At 47.7% G+C, this 13,854-nt stretch overlaps 1 long non-coding RNA gene across 4 annotated transcripts in view; it reads right to left on the bottom strand.

Annotated features, from left to right (window-relative positions):
• Positions 1-346: 346 nt before the first annotated feature.
• The window catches only part of LOC106506717 (uncharacterized), a 121,353-nt gene continuing 107,845 nt past the window's right edge, over positions 347-13,854 (bottom strand). For all 4 annotated transcript variants that reach the window (XR_014832598.1, XR_014832599.1, XR_002340015.2 and 1 more), the window contains 3 exons: positions 11,340-11,464; positions 6,127-6,393; positions 347-2,673 (listed from right to left, as the gene is read on the bottom strand). This is a non-coding gene — a long non-coding RNA (uncharacterized LOC106506717). The remainder of the gene's footprint in view (positions 2,674-6,126; positions 6,394-11,339; positions 11,465-13,854) is intronic.

Raw genomic sequence — 13,854 nt, 5'->3', positions numbered from 1 at the left:
CTGGCTTTACTCAGTGGGTTAAGGATCCGGCGTTGCCGTGAGCTGTGGTATAGGTTGCAGACGCGGATCCAATCCCACGTTGCTGTGGCTCTGGCTAGGCTGGTGGCTATAGCTCCGATTAGACCCCTAGCCTGGGAACCTCCATATGCCTCGAGAGCGGCCCAAGAAAATGGCAGAAAGACAAATAAATAAATAAATAAATAATAAATTAAAAAAAAAAAAAAGGATCCAGCGTGGCTACAGCTGTGGTGTAAGATGCAGCTGTGGCTCAGATTCAATCCCTGGCCCAGGAACTTCCCTATGCCATGGGTGCACCATAAAATAAAAATTAAAAAAAAAAAAAGAATTACAATATAGAGCAAGCTTTATTGAGTCCCTGCGATGTTCCAGGCACTTCCTAAAAGTTGTTCATGTTCACTCAATTCCCATAATTCTGTGACTTGTCTGTCCTATAGTTATTCCCATTTTACAGATAAAGAAGCCAAGGCACAGAGAGGTTAAGTTAGTAGCTTAAGCCTCACAGCCAGGGGCAGAGCTGGGAGTCAAACCCAGCCATCCAGCCAAGCTGTGCATTTGTCTTTTTCCGTCTGACTTGTTTCCCTTAAACACAATACCCTCAAGGACCTTGTTACAAAGGGCAAATACTGTGTGATTTCACTCTCATGTGGATATAAAAAACAAACTAAATACACACACAAAGTTAAACCAAAGATACAGAGAACAGAGTGGCAGTCACCGCAGGAGAAGGGGCGTGGGGAGAGCAAAATGGGTAAATTAGGGAATTAACTGCATGGTGGCAGATGGAAAATAAATTTTTGGTGTTGAGCACCCTGTAGGGTATACAGAAGCAGAAATACAATACCCGCACATGAAGCCTATGCAATGTTATAAGCCAGGGTTATCTCAATAAAAAATAAACTTAAGAAAAAAAGAACAGTGAAGTGTCTCTCCCGAGACCCCACAGCCTCTTGGTGACAGAGCTGGCATCAGAGTGCTGGCCTGTGCTTCCAGCCACCATACCCACCACCCTGATTACACTGCCCCTTGAAACAAAGGCTTCCATCTACTAACAAGAGATGCTGCAAACTTCAGCAAACAAAATTCTGTACGAGGCATCCCTGACCCTCGTTTCTATTTGTGCAGTGAAGCAAACTTCCCTGGGGAGAGGCAGCCACACTGCTTTCCTCTCCATCCCTAGAGACAGTCAAGTATCGTCAGGACGCTGTATTTTTTTTTTGCCAGAAGGCTCTCTAACAAAACTGATTTACCTCTGTTCATTCCACACTTCCCAAGACAAGGACTCAAGACAGCTGAAATAAAGGTTCATTCATTGCTCTTTTTCATGAACAGTTGGCCAGTGAACACCTGCACTGGGTGCTGGGCTATCAGCACAGGATGTCAGGACCAGCTCACAGACCAGTGCGGGGAGAGAGTCATGAAGGCAGGAAAATGAACTACTGGGCAGTGATGCCCAATGGTCTACATGCGGGGAGCCATGGGAGCCCACGGGAGGCACCTCGACCCACTCGGGGGGTTGGGGGGACAGAAAGTGAAACCTAACATAAGGCCTGAAGGATGAGTAGGACTCAGCCAGGAGAAGTGGGGTAGGGCCAGAGGGGCAGCACATGCACGGGGGAGAAGGTGAGCGTGGGGAAGCTCATCCTTAGGACCAAAAACCTCAGCATCCCTGGAGCGTGTGCAGGTGGGGCGGAGGGGGCAGGAAGCCAGGGCAACCAGGGTGACCCTTACTGCCTCCTGCTCATCCCTTGTTTCCAGGCCCCTGGCAGCTGGCTGACACCATGTGACCACTTCTGGCCAATGGGTGTGAGCAGAGGAAGTGAGCCCTGTCCCTTCCAGGCTGAAGCATCTGAGACCCCAGGCAGGGACCTGCAGCCTCCTCCCTGCCACAGGGACGCTGGAACCACGTGCAGCTAAAAGATGGACGCACTGAGATGGGGGGGTCCCATTCCACAGTGAGCTTCCTGGCAAGGCTAGACTCCCAGCGGACTTTGCGGGGGAGAAAAGTAAACGCCCAGGGCAGCCAACGAGACGTGGAAGCCTGTTGACAGCATTGAGTCTGGTCTGATTGCATCAGGGTGTGGAGAACAAGACACGCACGTGGTGACTCACGGCTGGGGAGACGCTGTGGTTGTGCAGGCTTTGTAGGTGTCCAATTCCAGTTGGATCAGAAATATTTAGCTTTCATGCCCATTGGATTTCTATTCCAGTCACTCCCACAGGCTGAACTCTGTCGTGAGCATCGTGGTCACATGGTGAGTGAGCGGTGGAACCAGGAGCAGGCTGGGGGCTGGGCATCTGCAAGGCAGCCTCGACTCAGCCCCCCATGGAGCAGCAGACACAAGGCCATCGGAGGGGCAGGGCTTGAGCTCTCCCTGGGCCACCACGAGTTGACCATCACCCCGGCCAGCCCCCGCCTCCTCTGCCTCCTAGGGTCTTTCCAAGGCTCCTTTGCAGCCCTGGGTAGCAGTGACCCCGTGCTGGCCAGAGAGCTCCATGAGCAGGTGGCTCTGAAAGGCCGCTGGAAGGTGGATCTTCTTCCAAAGACACAGGCTGACAGAGCCTTTTGCCCGCAACCCTGCTTCCTCCCTAGAAGGAGGAGAAGACACCTGTCTGGCGCCTTGGTAGCCATCTCCTGAATCTGAGGTGACAAACCTGAGGATGAAAGGTCAACCAAGAAGGTCAGCTAGGGTCCCTGGTGACCCTCTGTGGCACGAGGCATCCCTTCCCTTCCACCCTCCAGACCTCTCGTTGAAAGATCAAGGACCCTCAACCTCTTAGCTGCTGCTATCAGGGCATTTGCTGCCCAGAGCCCAACACGCCCTAACATCGTGCTTTCCTCCTTTACAAAAGCAACCCATCAACAGTGAGGCTGGGTCTCACTGATGCCTCAAGACCCAAAGGCAGTCATCTCTGCAGGCTAATTGCCATTATCCACGTCGGGTGTGTCTGGACTCCGAGAGACGGAGTTGCTGGAGCTGGCCCTCTGGCACCTCCTCAGTTTGGGATTCTGGTCTCTGTTCCTGCAGGTCCTGGGCCTTCGAGGTCTGTGCATAAGACTGCACAGCTCCAGGCCTGTGCTGGGGGCTGATCTGTGCCCACCCGCTCTGGTGGTTTCACATCTCCTTCCTGGAGCTGGGCGTGCAGCCCCAGAGCCATCTGTGAAGGGAGCTTTACGGGAGGCTTAAGCGTTATCGATGCTTCACACGTCTGCGGGCAGCAGCCCAAGCGATGCCCAGGCTGCCGGGGGCTCCTACGCACAAATCCCTGTGCCCCCAGCCAATCAGGCCCTCCTCGCTCTCCTTTCTGCCTCAGCAAACACAGCTCTGAGCCTAGCAGATGACACACCAGCGTTTAATTAGTTTTTTAAATTATTTTGTCTCATCGCACAGATAGCGATCTTCAATTCATAGACAGTTAAGAGTGGAGGGGACTTTGCAGGCCAGCAGGCCCCGGGCAGTGATTTTGCAGATGGGAAGACTGAAGCCTGCAGGGGAGGTGGGGCTGGCCCTTGCTCGTGCTGTGACTCAGACACAGAGCCAGAACTAAACCCAGGTCCCCGTGGGTATTGAAAAATCTCTTAAACACAAACCGATATGTACATGCAAGTATGACGATAAAAGAGAAGGATGTTCCTTCTTGGTGTTGAAATGAGATCACACTAAGAGCTTGCGATCAAATGTACCTAGGGCAGAAACCCCACTACAGCGGCTGATTATTTAAAGGGCTCATGGCCTCCCACAACTGAAAAGTCCAGAGACAGGCCAGCTTCATGCAGCAAAAGTCAAGACATCCCTCTCCCGGGGTCTCCATCTCCTCGCCGTGCCGTCCTCCACACTGGCTGGAGGACAGGGTCTCCCCACGAGGTGATGGGACAGCCGGCAGCACCTCCAAGATCACATCCAACTGCCTTTCTTCCAGAAGAAGCTCCCACCCAAGCCCCAGGGCTGACCCAACCCCCAAAAGCTACCTGGGGCCAGGGGAGACCTGCTCAACCCGTCCACCCAGCCACCTGAACAGGAGTGGGCGGGGTCCTCCAAGAGCACCTGTGCTTCATCAAAAGCGGGGTGGGGGGGATTCACAAGACATCAGATGCCCACATCAGTAAGGGATGTGCATGGTCCTTTTGTTGTCCCCAGAGACCCTGGAACATCGACTCCCACATACCAATGAATGAATGAATGAAAAGTGTTTCATAGGAGTTCCCATCCTGGCCCAGCGGAAATGAATCTGACTAGGAACCATGAGGTTACGAGTTCAATCCCTGGCCTTGCTCAGTGGGTTAAGGATCCGGCGTTGCCGTGAGCTGTGGTGTAGGTCACAGATGCAGCTCAGATCTGGCATTGCTGTGGCTGTGGCGTAGGCCGGCAACTACAGCTCTAATTAGACCTCTAGCCTGGGACCCTCCATATGCCACGGGTGCGGCCCTAAAAAGACAAAAGACGAAAAAAATAATAATGGTTCCTAAACACACCTATTTGCTGAACCACTCGTGCTGTGTACTTATGCTATAAAGCCCTGAGGACTTTCCCATCTCTCTCCTTACTTCCCCCAGCTGCACCCCAAGTTTCCTGCAAGACCTGGAAGAAGCTGGTGACTAGGAAAGGCCAGAAGGCACCTTTCCTGGGAATTTTGACTGTTCAGTGAATCAAGAAAAGCCCCTTGCCCAATGCTGGCCACAACCTTCTCCCCCAAGCACTCCCTGGGATGGGATCCCCAACCTTAGCAGCACGAAGGACTATCGCAGAGGGAAGAGCACGGGCTTCTGAATCCAAGAGACCCATGTTCAAAGCCCAGCTCTGCCCCTAACTGGCTGGGGGTCCTCCCGCACATGGCTTCCCCTCTCTGAGCTGCGTCCTCATTGGCAAGGTGGGCGTAACCACAGAACCGGCCCCGGGAAGCAGAGGGAAGGTCAGGTGACAGGATGGCAGTCCTTAGCACAGAGCTTGTGCCATTTCCTGGGTGACCACTATTAGCTATCCTGGGTCCCAGAGGGTCACGCTTAACCCATTGACACCAATGGGTTACTTAGCAGATAAGCACATGCTTTGCAGAGAGCAGAGCTTCTGGGGACGTGGACACAGCCACGCCGTAATAATAACAGAGCAGGGAAGGGCTCCTGAGTGTGAGAGAAACAAACCCACGGGGCTCCCATGGTCTACTAAAAACTTCTGCAAACATTAACCCACTTAATCCCCCCAGTAATCCTGAGGGAGCTCCTGCTATCACTCCCCTCAAATAGATGGGCAACATGGAGGCTCTGAAAGTCTGTCATTTGCCTGATTTATACACTAGTGAGTGACTCCAAGGTCAGGCTCTTTCCACCATCTTGAACATATAGGACCAGAAGCCAAGCATCTGCTCCCTGGACCACACTTCTCCCCTGGAGAGGCACCTCCCAAACACCCCAAAAGAGGGGCCCCTGAAATAGGACAAAGATACTTCTGCGGCTGGATGATGAGCTGCCTCCTTACAACCCTCTTCTTCCCTCCCTAGGAGGGTCTGCCACTTCCTGCTGTGACCTAGGAGAAGTGACAGAGCCATTCTGAGCCACCCCTCCTTCTCCGTGGAGTGACGTAACATTGGCGCCTTCCTCATAGGCAGCTGAGAACTGACGCAGGGACAGAGGTGACCCTCCAGCCTTCCCCATCATTTCTGAGCGAGCCCACTTCTGAGGTCGTGCCACTGCCATTCGATGCTCCCCTCCATCAGAGAGGTGGTGTGTGATCAAGCCAACCAATCAGAGCGCCCTATCCGCCCTCCCACACTGATTGGGGGGTGGATGGGCACATGACCCGAAGAGGACCCATCCAATCCCTGCAGGACCTTTAAGAGATGTCTCTTTCTGCAGGAGGGGCCACCACCTGCCCTCTGCAACTGGGGTCAGATCCGACAGGACTAAGCCGACTGGGAGTGGGGGAGGGGAAGATTCCCAAAAGGAAATGGAGACGCTGTTTCCGGAAGAAGAGGGAATGTGGGCTGGGTTGGCCAAAACAACAGATGGTCATCACAGACACCATCATCAGGAGGTTCCAGGAACTGAGACAACCTCTGCCAAGTATCTGACCATCGGTTTCCTGGTGATCCCAAATTACCCAGAACACTTACCGTTCAATTCCTAGTCCAGTAGGGGGTCCAAGTCAGAATGTGATTGAAGGACCCCAAGGGAGGCATGCAGTAGTTGAATTCACTTCCCAGCTTGAATTCAGGACTCCGATTATTAAGTTTTATCTGCAACTCACCACTCTCTTGCTGACGCTGTAATTATTTTGTCAGGATGCTTCTCTAGTGCCAGGCTCTGCTTTCCCCCAGCAGCTTCCTCCGGGCTTGGTTGTAAACAGAAGGTCAGATGTAGATGAGCCAGGAGCGGCAGGACTGCAGCAGAGAGAGAATGGAGGCTGCTGTGCAGTGAAAGTGTGATGAGGCTTGAGTGTCTCTCTCCACTGGAGCATCTCTCTCTCTGCTGGGGCACCCCTCCATCTGCACTTATTGCAAATGACTTAGTACTCCCTAGGTGTCACCCATCAGCCCCACCACCTGCCAAGCCAACTCAGGACCTGGTCCTGCCCATTCTCCCTCCTACATCTTCCTCAAACTCCATCCTTTTCTCTCCCATCCTTTTCTCAATGTCACCTCTGAATGACAGATCTCTTTCCCTCTCATTGATCGCCATGCCTGCACACTCACCACCCAAAAGTCATTGTTATCTCTTCAAGAAGCAAATATGGCCCTAGTACCCACTCCCCTCACTCACTAACATCCTTCCTCAGGTCCCTATTGTCCTCAGAAAATAGTCCAGGCGCCTTGGCATGGCTTAGAGGAACCTGCATGACTTGGCCACTGTCTACCCCTTCTACCTTTCTGTCACTCTCTCACAGTGAACTCTAGGTTCCTCGGATGTGCTTAGTTCTCTCACCCCTCAGGGCCTTTGCACATGCTGTTCCCCCATGCCTGCAACAGGACTCTCCTTTTCTTCACCCACTTAAATGCTAGCCAGCCCTCAGCTCTGGGCATCACTTGCGTGTTAGTTTCCCCTCCTGCAGGCTCCCATAGCACCTGCTCTTGGCCAAGCATCAGTAAACTATAATTATCTATATGCCATAAAATACACACACACACACACACACACACAGAAAGAGAGCACGTTATAGGAAGGGACCTCGACTGACTTGTTCCCTGTTTCCTCAGCACAGTGCTTGGTATATAAAAGGCACTCAGTAAATTATTTGTGAAATGAAATGAATTTCCCAAATACTTAGTATCCCTAGTTGATACTTTTTAGCTTTTAATTGAAGCATAATGCACTTATAGAAAAGTCTGCACATCATCAATCTACAGATTAGGGTGATTACAAAATAAAGTTGCTGTAAACCTTAGTGCACAGGTTTTTTTTTTTCTGTGAACATAACTTTAATTTCACTTGGGTAAATACCTAAAATTGAGATTATTGGGGTATAGGTTATGTGTATACTCAGCTTCACAAAGAGACTGCCGAACGGTTTTCAAAAGTAGCTTTACCATCTCACATTTTCACTACCAATATGTGAGAGTTCCAGTTACTCTTTGTCAACACTTGGTGTTGTTTCTTTTATGTTAGCCATTAGAATAAGTGTTTGGTAGTATTTCATTATGAGTTTATTTGCATTTCCCTAATGCATATTGAGATTGAACATCTTTTCATGTGCTATTTTGCCACCAGTATATCTTCTTTGATAGATTATCTTTTCAAATCTTTGCATTTCAGAGTTCTTTATATATTCTGTATACAAATCCTTTATCAGGTAAGTAATTTATCAATATTCTCCCAGTCTATGACTTGTCTTTTCCTTCTCTTAATAGTATCTGTCAAAAAACAGTTTCTAATGTTGATGAGTCCCATTCATTGATTTGTTTGGCAGTATGAAAACCTTCTCTGGGCCATAAGTCAAGAACTCATATTGATTGCCTCGTCTCAGAGATCACTGTATCACTGTCATACATGACCATAGGATATGTGTTGTTCCTTTTTATTTTTTCTGAATTTTTGAGTAGTAAAGGGTAAATCCAGTCGCTGTTACTTCATCTTGCTTTGAGTAAAAATCTCCACTTGATACTTAATCTTTTCATTATCATCCAATTGAAAATATTTTCTAATCTCCTTTGACATATAGGTAATTTTAAAGTGAGTTGCTTACTTTCCAAACACATGCGAATTTTCTAGTTATCTTTGGATTAATTTCTAGCTTAATTCTACTATAGTCAGAAAACATATTCTGTGTAATTTCAGTCCTTCAAAACTTGTTGAGACTTACCTTATGGCCTAATGTGTGGTCTATTTTGTCAAACGTTCCATAAGCTCTTGACAGTAATGTGTACTCTGCAGTTCTTGGGTACTATGTTCTACATGTGGCAGTTAGATCAACCTATTAATAATGTTGATTGAATATTCTAAATTCTTGGCTGTTTTCATGTGTTTTCTGTTACTGATAGAAGTGTATTAAAATCACTTAATATGATTGGGATTTATCTATTTCTCCTTTTAATTTTGTTGACTTTGAGCCTATGTCAGCAAAAACAAACAAAATTAGAATCATCATGTATATTTTTATCATTATGGAATGTCCTTCTTTATCTCTAGCAATGTTTTTACCTTTAAGTATACTGTCAAAGAACACCAACATCTGAATTTTCTGTGGTTCTGTTTCTGTTGGTTGTATCTTCTCTTGGTTTTTGTTCTCACTTTGGTTGGTTGCTTTTGTATTCCTACTTATTTTTTTGTCATATGCTAGACATTATAGGTGGAAAATGTAGAGGATTTTAAACTCTGCATTATATTTTCTTAGTCTGGATTCTCCCAGAAAGTAGAAGCTAAGAACTTGACCTGTACAAAGATAGTTCATTTGGGTTGGTAATGCAGAGGCACAGAAGTGGGGCTGGGTACACTATAACAGGGAGAAAGCCAATTGCTGGGTACATCCTTGAGTTGGCAGTTAGCTTGGGCTACTGGTGATTGATCCTGCCAAGACCTCCTAAGAATTGTATCTCAAATTTTTCTTCCTAAAGCATGGAAGAGAGAAGCAAATTATTCTCCAACTCACATCTCTCATTGATCAAGAGTTGTTCTGTGCACGGTTAACACTCTTTCACTTCCAGAATGCATGTAAATAAATTAAAGGCAACTTTCCATAGTCAGAGGCACTAGAGAACCCCTGGCCTGGGAAGTCAGAGCTATATAAAGGCTAATCAATGTAGTTGAGTGACACCTGCACAAAACTAATTCTGGAAGCTGGGGCTGGAATGAAATACAGGGCAACAGGGAGTGAGGAGAGGAAAATTAATGTTCTGATCTCTCTCCAAAGATTTACTTTTGCTTCTGGCAGACAACTAGATTAGGGGGGGAATAAAAGCACAACATAATCCAATCAGGAGTTGAGATGACTCAGCTGAGCTTCAGTCTTTTGGAGAGAAGATCTGTTTCTAGTTCATCCTCACTCCTAGGGAGCAGCTCTCCAGGGCTCCAACTCAAATCCTGGGCTTTACCAGAGCCTCTCTTCCTTGGCAGGCCCTGAATGCCAATGTTTATTGCCCTACCTCTATATATATGGCAAAGATACTGCTCAGACCATCAGCCTCAGCCTCTGCTTCCAAATCAGCAAAGACTTCAAATATCAGGCTCAAGCTCCTGGGAGCTTCTCTTCTTCCTGGGATCTCGGCCCCTCAAATCCTGGCTGCCTTAGCACCTTTCTAGAGCCTTCAAAGGGACTTTTTGGTCCAGGTTTCCCAGTCAACCTCAACAGGAAGACGGGTCCAAGACAAATTAGATGTCATTGCCAGAAACAGAACATCCTTAGTTGCCCATGCAAATGTTATAGGGGCAAACATGCACCTTTGTGTTAAGCACAGCCCTAAAGCATAGAATCATCTCAAAAGCCAAGTTGGAGCTCTGCATCCATTAAAGGATGGTCTCCTCCTTTACCCTCTCCTCCACTTTGCACGATCCTCCCACCCAGGGCCAGCGCAATGCCTGGCATTCAGCACATACTCAATATGTGTTCATTGAATAAACAGCCTGCAAAGAGAGTTGCTTCTGGTGTCTGTGGAGGATCCTGTGGGGGCTGGGAAGAGCGTCCTCCGCTTCAAAGTCTGCCCCTTTGGAGGCTGCTGAGAAGCTGAGGCGGGGGCTCACAAATTTCATCAGTCATGAACCTCCTGGAAGACTGAAATCAGCTTATTTCTAGGCCCACTCTGGAGATTCTAATTCAACCTCAAAGCCAGGGTCCATTGAGAAAATCTACCCAAAGGGGCAATGGCCCCAGTACTGATATCTACCCAGGACCTGAAGCTCCCAATCCAAGGAGGGCCCAGGCTGGGGACTCTCCTTGTAGAAGACCTCCTGGCTAGAAAGAGCTGGGGCTGAACATATAGTATCTCCAAATGTTGGACCCCCCATTGACTTTGGATGGTGGGGAGGGCACCAGTTTAAATAGCATTGAATCAGAGAGTGGCTCCTTTTCTATCCTCCTTTAGGATAAAGGCTCAGGACTGTGCTAGGATGTCTTTAACAGTGTTCTAACACCTGTCATTTTCAACAAAAAAAGGAGCAGATCTCAGGTTAAGAGCCTTCCTAGGCAACGGTATCTAGCTGGTATATAATATTACTCCCATTGTAGTTATATTTCCTGGTAAAGCTTATTTATAGAACACAATCTTGGCCTTCTATTTACATTAGTGACGTAAGTTTCCTTTTAAGTAAACTCATGTGAGTTTATGTAAATAGAAATATTAAGTTAGTAGTAGCCTGTTCCTATGTACATATGGCAAAACTCATGAAGCTTGTACGCAAAGTGAAATTTGAGGAACAGCACACTTAAGGAGTGTCCTTCATTGGGAACAGACAGGTAAAACTGAGACTAAAAGTTGTGACTGGAGAATCTAGGCAGCAAGAGACCCAAAGCCAAGGGCCTGGCCCTCTAGGGCTTATCACCTAACGAGGAAGGAGCCATGGTAAGTGGGACCAGATGGTCACGCTGCTTGAAGTGCCCCCCCTGGGATGTGTTCCTTGGGGTTACAGACCCATTTACCAGTGATCCTGTTTCAAATATAAACATTCTTTGAGGAATCGAGCATCCTCACTCGCACCCCTGAGGCTTGTCCCTGAAACTGAACAGGGACCAGTGTGAACATCAAAATGGGCAAGTGGGAGGGGTGGGAACTCCCATGTGGGTGCCTAGGACTCGGAGGTGTAGGAGGAAATTTGGAGAAGGATTCAGGTGCCTTTTTCATAAGCATTCACAAAATGTCTATGGGCCCTTACCCCTTCACAAAGAGGGCCTAACACTCACTGACAATGGGGCAGATCCTCGCACTTCCAGAGACTCCTGAATTCCTGAAATGAAGGTCACTGATTTGATCAGTACAAGTTCACTGCCAAAAAAACCTACTCCATTGTTCCACTCCCGGTGTACATCTGGAAAAAAAAAATTGAAACACTAATTTGAAAGGATACATGCATCCCAATGTCCATAGCCATATTATTTACAATATTTACAATTGCCAAGATATGGAAGCAAACTAGGGGTTTATCAAGAGACAACTGGACAAAGGAGATGTGGTGTGTTTACACACCACATGACATTAACAAGGCTATACAAAAGAATGAAATTCTAGAGTTCCTGTCGTGGCTCGGCAGATTACAAACCCGACTAGTATCCAGGATGATGCGGATTCAATCCCTGGCCTCACTCAGTGGGTTAAGGACCTCGCATTGCCATGAGCTGTGCTGTAGGTCACAGACATACCTCGGATCCTCCATTGCTGTGGCTGTGGCACTGGCCAGCAGCTACAGCTCTGATTCAACCCCTAGCCTGGGAACTTCCATATGCCATAGATGCAGCTCTAAAAATAAAAAATAAAAAAAAGAATGAAATTCCGACATTTGCAGCAATGTGGATAGACCTAGGGAACATTAGGCTTAGTGAAGTAAGTCAGAGAAAGACAAATATTATATATCATTTATATGTGGAATCTAAAAAATTACACAAAGGAATGTATATGCAGAACAGAAACAGACTCGCAGACATAGAAAACGCAGTTATGGTTACCAAAGGGACAAATTAGGGGGATGAGATTAACAGATACAAACTACTATACATAAAAGAGCTAAGCAACAAGGATTTACTGTATAGCATGGGGAATTATGCCCATTATCTTGTAATAACCTATAATGGAACATAATCTGCAAAGACACTGAATGACTATGCTGCACACCTGAAGCTAATATAATAGTGTCAATCAACTGCACTTCAAAAAAAAAAAGGAAGGTCTGCAAATGCTGTAGCCGTGAGCGGGCAGAGAAAGCCAGCGGTCCTGCCCATCACACTGGCCTGAGATGAACAAATTTTATTTCCCCCAAATCTCCGTGACAGTGACAGAGCCACCCACTGCACCCACATCCACATTTAATTTCGCATCATGCAGCTTTCACAAGTGAGTGATTGGGAGAGAGGTTCACCAGGGAAAATCTTTTTGTCCACATGGCCACTAAACCCATGGAACATTTTTCTTCTTTAATTTCCGTCTGGTGCTTCCTACAGAAACAAAGAGGGAGTTGAGGAGCCTCTCTGGGAAGGCAGAAAATAAATATGCACATTCCAGAAACAGCAAACATCCCTGTTGGGGTGGAGGCTGAAGAGAGAGGAGATGGATGTGACATGGCAGCCCAAGGGCATGGCGTGGTCGGCAAATGGGTTTTGTTTGGAACAAGCAGTGTGGTAATGGGGAATGAATGAGAAAAAGAATGTATATATATGTACGTATAGCAGAAACTGGCACATTATAAATCAACTATACTTTAATTAAAAAAATTTTTTTAAAGATGAACAGAGAACTAAAATATGGAAATAGGGTAAAAAAAAAAAAAATCCAACTGTCTGGCTTCTCCTGAAACATCAGCTCTGACTTCCCTGGTGGGAAAGATGGCATGTCCCTGGCAGAGGGCATAAGCAGGTACTTGCTCTCCAGTCGGCCCCTGTCCCCTCCCTCCACTTCACTTGTTAGTCTTCCCTTCCGAGGGATCAGCTCCCCTTAGTTTGCCCCAGATGATTCTGGTCTTAAAATTGAAAGCCCCACATCCTAGGCACCCAGCCAGTTCCGGACAAACCAAGACGGTTGGCTGTCTTCATATCTGCCTGGTCCCAAGAAATGTAGTAGATGATACTCACATAGCTTGAGTTTATATGCTAAGCATCGTTCTAAGCATTTTAACCATAGTGACTCCCGTAATCCTCAGAGCAACCCTATGCAGCAGGTACTAAAACCATCCGCATCTTATAGGTGAGAAACTGAAGCAGAGACAACGGAAGCAGAGCATGAGGACTCTGTTGTGAGCTGGGTCTTTGGTCTCACACCCTGTATAGCATTCCTAATTCACGGGAGCCCTGGCCCTTTTCTTTCTTGTTTTTTGTCTTTTCAGGGCTGCACCTGCGGCATAGAGTGGTTCCCAGGCTAGGGGTCGAATCAGAGATGCACTTGCTGGCCTACACCACAGCCACAGCCACTCAAGATCTGAGTCTGCAACCTACACCACAGCTCACGGCAACACTGGATCCTTGACCCACTGAGTGGGACCAGAGATTGAACCTGCTCATGGGTGCTAGTCAGATTCGTTTCAACTGAGCCATGATGGGGACTCTGCCCCTTATTTTAAGCTGATGAGAAAGGAGGGTACATGGCCCACTTCTGACCCACTTTCCACCACGGCTCTCTGTGGCAGATGTGCTCCTTGCCTACCCTGTCCTTGCTGAGACTGCAGAGCCTCAATTATGCGAAGGACGAACATGTTCAGGAAAGCAGTGCCCC

Source organism: Sus scrofa, chromosome 17 (assembly GCF_054392235.1).
Source record: "Sus scrofa isolate SSC_HxYL_T2T_F1_AM1 chromosome 17, Sscrofa_HxYL_maternal_Yorkshire_Landrace_v2.0, whole genome shotgun sequence".
Classification (NCBI taxonomy): domain Eukaryota; kingdom Metazoa; phylum Chordata; class Mammalia; order Artiodactyla; family Suidae; genus Sus; species Sus scrofa.
The sequence above is the reverse complement of the archived record's forward strand: the minus strand, read 5'-3'. Positions and strand labels throughout refer to the sequence as shown.